The 7,708-nt window shown below is 48.3% G+C and overlaps 1 protein-coding gene across 6 annotated transcripts in view; it reads right to left on the reverse strand.

Annotated features, from left to right (window-relative positions):
- The window catches only part of CACNG5 (calcium voltage-gated channel auxiliary subunit gamma 5), a 17,418-nt gene that overhangs the window by 6,633 nt on the left and 3,077 nt on the right, over positions 1 to 7,708 (reverse strand). The window contains exons 1-2 of one of the 6 annotated variants that reach the window (XM_017740761.1): positions 5,818 to 7,670; positions 1,454 to 1,534 (exon numbers count right to left, since the gene is read on the reverse strand). The gene's annotated coding sequence lies outside the window, so the exon portion shown is untranslated. Of the gene's footprint in view, positions 1 to 1,453; positions 1,538 to 5,817; positions 7,671 to 7,708 lie in introns of those variants that run through there. The other 5 variants (XM_017740760.1, XM_017740759.1, XM_017740758.1 and 2 more) reach the window with 5 other exon arrangements.

The following is a 7,708-nucleotide window of genomic DNA, read 5'->3' on the forward strand; positions in this document are numbered from 1 at the left end:
AACCGCAGCAACTTATCTATGCTCAGAGCCTTATCAAGCGCTGCCAGTCCCCGGCACAGGAGCTGCTGAGGATCACGGACACTGCACTCAGGGATCAACAAAGCTGCTCATAACTGCTAGGCCATCCCCCAACCCTGAGCAGCTCCCATCACCATCCCACTCCCCTCCAACATTGCCATTTTTCCACTTCCAGGGTAGATCTACCCACTAGGAGATCATGCTAATTTTGCAAAAGCCATGCTGTGTTTATGACATCATCAAACAACCCGAAGCAGAGTGGCATGACATAATAATCTGCCTTTTTTTTTATTGCTCTTGCCAGAGCTGCCAGTACCCTCCCTACCCACTCCCACCTTGTGCTTTGGAGAGAGGTGGGGAAATGGGGACAGAGAGCTGCAGCCAGGCCTTGGGCAAACATTACAGGAGAAACTTCCCTCACCCCCATGTCACTTATGTATGTCATCTCTTTTTTATTGTTATTATTTTATTGCACATTTGCTACTTTGAGGAAATTAGCAGTTCCTATGATGCCCTGCAGACTGATAAAATAGCACCAGAAATCAGAGATCTTGGTGCAGTGGAGAAAAAGTTAAATTATTTTGGGGGGGGGGGGGGAACCACAGCAACAAAAGATTAAAGGGATAAGAGCAAGAAGGAAAAAGACGTGTGAGAGATGGTCTTGTGTGGAGAAGCAAGGAGCAGATAGTGCTGCTGACTGCTGTTATAAAGGCAGAATGAATCACAGGTAAGTGCCGTGTCATGTATATTTTCCAAGGCACATTTTGCTGCTATTCAGCACTGCAAGAAATAAAGAAAAAAAATCTAAATCCAGCTAGACAACAAAAGCTACTGACTCGAGAAGCAGGCTGCATCTTCCTTGGGCTCCCTTTAGAACTGCACTAGCTTTGTTTCACACCCTCAAGAGTGGCTCCATCACTCCTGTGTTCCCTTGGTGAACAGACTGTTTGGAAGAGAAGTACTGTTGCTGTTATCACTGCAGTAAAGGTGGTGGGTTTAGTGATTAAATCACAGACACAAATTCTGCCTGGCTCAGGAGATCACAACTCCCTGTTCCAACACGGCCGAGCAGACTGGATGAGGGTGATTTTTTCTAGTGCCTCAGATGCAAATACATTAATTCTCACTTGCTTACAGTGACACTCAGAGATGTCAAAAGTCCTCACAGTTTGTACTTTTACACCTGAAAGCCTCCAAGGATAATGTTGTACTATAATTCCCTCATGATGTAAGCGAATAGATGATGCTGAGAGAGGTTTCTTGCTGCTCCAGCACTCTGGGGAGGTCTGAGCTCTTGCAGTGCCCATCCCCAGCACTTCTGTCTCCCAAATCCACAGCTCCCCACACCTGTCCTGGGCTGGATTTGCAGCAGTTTCATTTGGATTAACATTAAGGAAACTTGTAGTTACTGTGGAGTCCAAAGAATGGCACTTACTGAACAGATGCAACATCCAAGGTCTGTGTGCCCCTCCAGCTCACTGCTCTGGGCAGCAATAAGAGAGAAGAGCAGGGAATGCTGCTGGAAGAGAATCAAATTCTTGAGTGAGAGAGGGAGAGAGAGTCTTTAATTATTGCATCTGACCCCAAGTCCAAAGCAAGCAAGTACATCTTGGTAGGAAGCAGATGTACTTGCACCCTCAAGGCTGCAACAGCTTTGACAATTCTCTTCCATATGAAATTAAGGATTTGGCTCTTCCTGTGTTCACACTTTGCCTTTTCCCAGAAGGTTCCAGCCTACAGGAAGGGGATTGCTGTCTCCAGACAGCCCAAGCAAGTGCTCCAGCTCACAGTCCTGCAAGCTTTCCCTCCACCTTTGGCTTTGCTAACCAGCCTCATTTTCAGTGTTGTTATTTAATGCTTCCCTCAGCTAAAGAAAAGTAGGATGTGTTCCCAGGAGGAATACCTCCCTGCTAGGGGAGCAAGGAATGAAGTGCTGAAAGGATGCTCAGATTCTTTTTTCCCTGAAGAATTAGGAGGCAGCAGCTAAAGAAGAAACTGGTGGTTATGGGGCAGAGAAGCACATCAGCCCTGCACCTGCCATTTCCAGGAAATATGCCATTTCCCATCTCTATAGATTCCCTTTGGATTCAGCAATCAAACAGCCAAAACACAGATCCTCTGGCTCATCCATTCTTTTCCCTAGCTCAGCCAGAGCCATATTTTCTAGTTGCTGCCTCAAAATGAACAGCATTTACTACAGGGTGTCTCATCCCTCTTGGCATTTTGGTGCCAAAATGGTAAAAGGAACTGGAATCTATTCTTGGCTCATGTATCATCAACAACCATCCTCCCTGCACATTTTCGTTAATAATGAGCCAAAAATCATAGTAGGGAGTATGTGAAGGTCCAGATAAAGCCACTCAGAGGGAAATAATGAAGTATTTCCTGTGATTTGTTGTCCACCAACATCAGGCACTGGAAAATAGACCCATTTGGTCTCATTTCTGTTGGTGTGACACGAGCAGCAGGGGCAGGGGTCGGGCGTCAGAGCTGCACCTCTCAATTGCCTCATTCCTTTTTCCTCTCACACTTCAATCTCCATGAAATCACGGATACATTAGAGACTGATGCCTATTACTGCCTCGCTGGCACATAGCATCCAGCCTGTTGTGACAGGGGCAGGGATGGTGCAGAATGTCTGCTTGAAACAAACCTTCCCCAGGTCCAATGCCTGGAGAATTCACAGGGTTCCCAAGTGAAAGGTTTTTCAAGGACAACAACAGGAGCTGGCTTGATTATCAGGAAGGATTTAGTTCACAATGACCTTTATCAATTGTGTTATGCTTCCTATGGCTGTTTGGTTTCCAACAGGAGCTGGATTTTAAATTAAATTAATTGAGCCCCAAAGATTTCCAAGAAATAGAACCTTAGAACTGTTCCTGCTCCTTCGATCACACTGTGCCTTCTGGTAGTAGTCCGGAGAATAATAAGGGCGGTCTGCAATGTAATCTGCTGTCCTTATAATGAATTTCTCCTTGCCTTGGAGAAACAGTTTCTGATGGAAGCTGCACATGGCCCTTGCTAGGCCTGAACCCTTTGGGAAATGAAATGAGTATTGTTTCTAACACAGTTCACCCAGATCTAGGAGTAAGTCCTTACCTATTGCTGCACAGTCACAGAAAGAAAATATCCTGGCCAGATTTCTGAGCCCACATCTGTGACCTAATGCCAAGCACAAACCGCTGCTCTGGGTTACATGGATGGGCTGATAAAAATGAATATATTACTGGTCAACTGCCTGGACAGGAAGGGTCACATCAATAAATCACTGCTCTGAGCTCACCAGAAAACAGCAGCTCCCTCCTGCCCTGGGTAAAGGCAGAAAGAGCAGGGCCAAGCCATTGATTTTTATGTGGCATCATTTCCAACTTCCTGACATTTGGGAGGAAGAGAAGCACTGCCAAGGTTATCAGAGCAGATGGGAGGGAAGGGTTTGTTTGTGGAGGGGTGCTGAGATCCAGGACAAGCCTGGTGGCCTGTGGCTGTGGATGCCTGGTCCATGCTGCAAGCCAAGGGCCAAAGGAAATCAGAGATTCAGCCATGGATCTGGAGTAGTGGGAGAGGCTGAGCAGAACATAAAGGAGAAGGAATGAAGCTGGTGAAAGGGGAGTAGGAAACCCACTGAGTAAGCAATGGATGTACAAAGAACATCAGGGACCTGGGTAGGAGCAATCAAATGCAGGAGAGCGTGAGCTGCGATGGAGCTGAACTGAAAGGACCAGCCCCCACTAAGCTGCAACAAGAAATTGGGCTGGCTAAAAATAAAGGGCCTTCGAGCAGTGTGATCCCTTTCTCAGGATACAACACAGGCCATGGATATGGGCAAAAAAAAATAAAATAGGTCAAGGAGAGCAGCTCTTTCAGAACAAAACTTCTCAGAGCTGGCAGTGCTCAGGCAGGCAGGACTGTGCCGAGGCCACCACTGCACTCTCTCCTTCAGACAGCACAACTAACCCTGGCTCCCTCAGGTGCAAATCCAGAAAAGGCTGATTTGGTTGTTAATAACCCTGGTGAAATAGAATGATCCCAGTGAGCTCATGGAGCACCCAAAGGGTGCAAATGCTTCAGTTCCAAAACGGGGTGTGCAGGATGCAGCCTGAGCCCAGCTGAACTGGTGCTCTGTGGGTTGGCAGAGAGAGTTGGACTGGTGTGAGGAGCACATGGGGAGATGACTTTAACCACAGCTGAGGAGAGGAAGAGGAGGAGATGGTGAGGGCAGCACCCACGGCTCCATCTGGGATTGCAGGAGAAGCAGCTCCACAAACCTGACCTGGAAAACCGGGCAACCGGGAAGGATAGTTTTGGTTTTGGAATTACTGCTTGGGAAGGAACAGTCCTTTCTGAAGCTTGGAAAAGGTGTGCTGCAGGCAGGAGAGGAACACAGGGCTGCTCTGGTTCCATAGAGTAGCTGAAGAGAGCAGGGATGGCTGCAGGGAAAAGCAGTGAATCCTGCACTGGTACGTTGAGAAGGAAATTTCCGCAGAGGATATGGGTTGGAGCTGTTCCACAGCGTTCCCAGGTGCCCTGTCCTGGGCTGCTGGCACCTACCACCTCCACTGGCACATGTGGAGACAGAAATACACCAGGCAGCTTTAAGAGCTGCATTAGTGTCACACAGAAATGTCAGCTCAGTTTCTGAGAGAGAAAATACTTGTTGGAAAAATTAAGAAATAAATCCTTTTGATGTGGAGGAGGTTTAGCCTGATATTAAGAAATAAAACAGCCCATCTCATGGCAGTTTGAACAAGGGCTTGTAACTGTGACTACAAGCAAACAAACTTCAAAGGGATCAATACTGGGCTGAAAGCTTCCCCTCAGCTGGGAGCAGCAGCACGGCGCTGCCATTACTGACGGATAGACACGGCAGCGCTGGATCAATGGGCACACTGGGCTCACAGGCTCTCCAGGGAGGGTTTAAAAATAAACAAATGAATAAAAAGAAGGCTGGTTATGAGTTATTTAAGCCTAGATTGAGCCACAGCAATAACAAACCTATTAATTTTGTGCTTGTCATCACACAAAAGGAACACCTGATAAATAATCAGTAAGAAACGATGTGTGAGCTCACACACTGCAAGGCTCACCGCTGACTGGTTTTGGTAATGAGATTACTTGGGATTTTCTCTCTTAAACTTGTCTTACATAATTTTTCTGAGAAGTCCTCTTTTCCCTAGCACTTCCTGTGCTTCATTTCTTGCCAGTTATTTTTTACAGTTTGGTGAAAAAATCCTGCTATGGCAGCGCAAGAGTGATGGATATGCTGTAGAGAATAACTTGAATCCCCAAGGCTGACCCACTTCCCTCTCCTTCTTTATCCCACACCAGCCTTTTTGCTGTGGACTGCTCAAACCCTGACCTTTTGCCTGGGTCAGGTTTGCAGAGAGAGTTGTTACTGATAACTGAGCCCACCTCAGCTCCAGCACCAAGTATAAGGAGATCAAATGATATTCCCAAGGTCAAAGGAGCAGCAAATGAGATTTATTTCCCACCCCAGCGCTCACACCAGACCCTTTCCCAAACAGGCCACCTCTGCCACACTGCTGCACTTGCTGGAGTGATGGCTCTGCTCCAGTTCTTTCACACTAATGGCTTTGGATGAAGCCAGCAACTTCCAGCAAATAAAATCATGGACCAAACAGCCCTGATGGTCCTGGTTCACACGCTGCTGGCACAGCCCATGTGTGTACAGTCAGTCTCATTCACGTGGTCCTTCTGGATCCACAGATATCCCCCACAAAACTTTTATAGAACCCATCCCACCCACGTGTCTCCTTTTTCCTTGGTGTTTCAGGCTCTTACCTTCGTTAACCCCAGCGGAAGTGATGCTTTGGCAAGTGGAGCCCCTGTGATGGGGCTTAAGGTGGGAAGAGCAGTTCTGGCAGATCAGCTGTAAGGATGAGGGTCCTTGATGGATGCTTCAGCTGCTGGATGGTCTGGGAGGAGCTGGAACGGGGATGGCTTTGGAAACAGGCAGGACCTGAAGAGAGGGCACAGCCTCAGCTCTCCCCCTCTGACGGACTCGCAGGAGGGCTGCAGGGAGCTGGGACACAGGGACAGGCAGATGGCAGGCAGGTCTCTGCATTCATGTGCTAGCAGCTCCTACCCTGGGGTGTTGTAGAAAAGCATTACACAAAGTGCATTTCTCAAGAGGGAAACAGGAGCTAAAGCTCTGAGCTTGCAGTATTGCCCACACCCCCAGGTCCAGCTCTCCAGGTCTAACCTATATATATTCTGTTCAAAGTTTACAACCCTAACAATAGCTGAGCCGTGTCCTTTGCAGAGCCCTTCCCAATGTCCTCTCTCTCCTCCAAATCTGACACAGAATTCTCCTACTCACAGTGTGTTAGAATGTTCACAGTCAGGGACCTGAGTCAAACTGCTGGTTTCAATACCCTACAAAAAGCTGCAAAAGCCAAATAAAAGAGGGAAATATCTAATGCTGCAAAGCAAACCAGCTGGGGACTGTGCTAGAGGAGCTGCAGAAATCTCGCTGCCATGGGAGTGGTGCCTTCCCATTAACCTCTGCCTGAGGTACATTGTGGCTCGTGCTTTAGATCCCAAACACATGAACTGCAGTAACCCAGCGATCCAGTGACCCTGTTCAGGCTGCAGCATTGTGCTTCCCTCTGCTCTCCTCTGGGACAGACCCAGGGATAACGGAGAGCAGCTGGCTCAGCTGTGCACATCCATTCACTGCAGCACCGAGGTTGGGCTGCTCTGGTGGGCTATTAAGGCTTTAATAGCCGGTCCTTTTTCACTTCCAAGTATCATTTAAGTTGGCACAAAGTCCTACAATAGCCTTGTAGATTAAAAGGGGAGAATAATCCTCTTTCTTGCAGCTTTTCAAGGTTTCTGTGTCCTTCCAGCAGCAAGGCGGGTAATGACTGAAGTAGTCAAGCACCTCTTCTGTAAGATATTGATGTTATTTTAAACGGAAGTGGGTGTGAGCAGAGCCCCCAAATTCAGTGTAAGCACCTCAAGAGCTGTGCATGAAATGTGTCTGGGCTATAAACTTTTATTGCGGCAGAAGGTCTACGAAAAGCCCCAGGTAAAGCCCAGGCTCAGGAGCTGAGGCTGCTCAGCAGAGAGGGGCCAACACCCTCGGTTCCTTCTTTTCCCCTGAACGATCAGTGCATGCCAGCTTGAGCTAAATTAAGCATGCTGGGAGGTAACAATAGCATCAAGAGCTAATTAAGGCTCTTGCACTCCCCTGTGTCAGTGGGTACCTGAGCGGGGGAGACAGGAAACCACAGCTCTTCCTCCACTCCCACTCTTCTTGCCAGTGCTGGCAGCTGGAGGGGTTTTACGAACATTTTCAGAGTGATAAATGAGAGAAAGGCAGAAATCCCCTGAGGGCCCTGGGCTCTCCGAGCACTGAGGGCTGCAGACAAGTGGCACACTGGGCAGGCTGCACGTGCTGGCCACGGCTGCAGAGACCGTGCAGCCTGCCCAATGTGCCCTCGGTGTGATTAAAGATGATGGATAGCAGGGAGCAGTGCCTTGTTAGCCAGGAGATTGCACTCCCTCTTCCCTGCTTAGGAACCGGTTGTACTGCAAAGCCTTGAGCGGTGAAATGATGGCATAAAGAAAGCGCACAAGGGCTGTGTCATCCACACCTCCTGCAAACGACTTCATAGCCTGGTGACACTTGTGGCTGGCACAAAACCCAGTGACCAAAGCCAGCAGCTGC

This window comes from Corvus brachyrhynchos, unplaced genomic scaffold, assembly GCF_000691975.1.
Source record: "Corvus brachyrhynchos isolate BGI_N302 unplaced genomic scaffold, ASM69197v1 scaffold218, whole genome shotgun sequence".
Lineage (NCBI taxonomy): Eukaryota > Metazoa > Chordata > Aves > Passeriformes > Corvidae > Corvus > Corvus brachyrhynchos.